This window comes from Nannospalax galili, unplaced genomic scaffold, assembly GCF_000622305.1.
Source record: "Nannospalax galili isolate Female #2095 unplaced genomic scaffold, S.galili_v1.0 scaffold1423, whole genome shotgun sequence".
NCBI classification, from domain to species: Eukaryota; Metazoa; Chordata; class Mammalia; order Rodentia; family Spalacidae; genus Nannospalax; species Nannospalax galili.
The window spans coordinates 63,289-65,746 of record NW_008349231.1 but is presented as its reverse complement, the minus strand read 5'-3'; positions in this window follow the sequence as shown (position 1 = coordinate 65,746).

Below are 2,458 nucleotides of genomic sequence, written 5' to 3'. Positions count from 1 at the left end.
TTTTGAATGGGAGAACACAAGTGCCATTCTGAAACTTTTAAATGATTCATCTTTGGCTACCCCTGCTGGAGTCTGACTTGTGGCCTATTTGCATTACAACACAGCAGATGAACCAGAAGAATATTTTTCTGTCATGTCTTCTTTATTCTTTAGTATAAAAATTAACCTCTCCAGAAACCAAGTATTCAGGGCCTCATGCTACATTCATGAAGTACCTATCCTCCTATTCCTGATAGGATAATAACTGACAATTCTTATCATTATTCATAATTATCTGTTGTCATGCAAGGAACTGGATATTAAAATATTTTTATGCTTTATTGGAGAAGGTGCTTTTGGGGTTTGAGACTACCTCAGGCCATCCTGAAGGAGTTACTAAATTAACAATAGGAAGTATTGACCAAATTAAATGAAAGGAAAATATAAAAACTAAAGCTTTATAAAGACTAAACTCTTTAAAATGGTCATCTAATTCCACACTAAGTTAATTCTGAGTCTAAAATCAAAATCCTATCATTGAATAGAGCAAAATCCTATTTGAAACTTACTTCTCATTTAGAAGCCTTTAGTCTAGGTGTTCAGGAAGCAGAGGTAGGAGGATCACTTGCAGTAGAGGGGCAAGAAGACTGTAAGAGTCAAGGGAGGAGGTGCACGACCACATGAAAATAGAGTCTTACCGGCTCCTGGGACATTGCTGGTATGAACCTACAGCAATAAATTCAGCAGCACAAGACCTATGCCAATTCAAGAAGACAAAAACCCAGTATTGAATTGTTGAAATGGCACCAGGTCACAATATTAGCTGAAGAATTATTGGCAGCTGATTGCTTCTGGGTGAGGAAGAGCTGATCTTCTTAACAGGGGAACTCTATAGAGACTGACTACACCTCAGTGGATGAACTTGCACTGAGGCATGTCTGGGGACATTAACTTGACTCAATAGGCCATAACATAAATTAAAGAATGCATGAAATTCAGTTGGGGTGTGGCTGTGGGACTGTGCCAGTGTGGAAGGAGGTATAAAGATGACTAAGATGTTCTGTATGAAATATACAAAATTTCAATAAAAATTCATAATAAATACACTTATTTAATGTGAAAAACAAAAAATAAACAAAAAACTAGACTGATGAAATTAGAAAACAGGATGCATAGATTTGTTGCCTCAGAGAAGCAAACCTCAAAGACAATGATTGAAAATATCTCAAAGTAAAAGAATAGAAAAATATATTCAAAACAAATGTAACTAAGAAAGAAGCAGGTGTAGCTATTCTGGAGAGGAACAAAAAGAACTGTGTGTCCAAGCAGAGGCCTGAGGACATGTGCCTCTGGCATTTCTTGGCCAAGATAGCCTCCTCCTTGCCCAAAGTTGGCACTGACTCAATTTGTTGGGAGGGGAGAACTGCCAGCCAGGCTGGAGTCAGCAAGGCAGCCCAGAGTGACCAGGGGTCCAGATTTGCTGAGGCTCCCTTACTGGCCTCTAATGTGATGTGCCTCCTCACTTCTAGATACTTGGATTAATTCTGGTTTATGTCAATCCATCCCACAGGAACCTATTCGCTCTCCCCTGCCTTTCCTGTCCCTGACCCTAAGTCACAAAGTTCAGGGTTCACTTTCCAATCCTCTCTTCAGTCAGGCTGCTGGTCTGGCCTGGCCCCAGGTCATGATCCAGAAATCTGGGCTTAGAACCTCTGGGCCCCTCAGTCCCTGATTGACCTTGGGTACAAGGACCTCATTTTTTTTTCTGTGTCTTACTGGCCCTATCCAACAAAATAGACTTCAAACTGAAGCTAGTCAAAAGAGACAGGGAAGATCACTTCATACTCAAAGGAAAAATACACCAGGAAGATATTACAATGCTAAAAATAAACACCACACAAGGGCACAGTTTTATAAAAGAAACATTAGATCTTAGATCTAAATTCACACACTGACTACAATACAGTGATATTGGGTGATTTCAATACTCCGCTGTTGCCAATAGATAGGTCAACCAGACAAAAGCTAAATAGAGAAATCCTGGAGTTAAATGACACCTTAAATCAAATGGACCTAACAGACATCTACAGAACATTCCACCCAATCACCAAAATCTAGACTTTCTTCTCAGAAGCCCATGGGAACTTTCCCTAATACTGACCACATATTAAGATACAAATCAAGCCTCCATGACTTTACCAAAAATTTAAATATCATCCTGTATTCTATCTCATCACAAAGGAATAAAGCTAAATATCAGCAACAATAAACATAGAAGAACACAAATTCATAACAAATAACATAATGAATAAAAGTTGAATCATGGGAGAAATCAAGAAGGAAATTAAAAAATTCTTAGAATTGAATTAAAGTGAAAACACAACATACAAAACCTTTTCACACAATGAAGGCAGTCCTAAAAGGAGAATTTGTTGCACTGAGTGGCCACACCAGGAAATTAGAAATGTCTTATATAAAT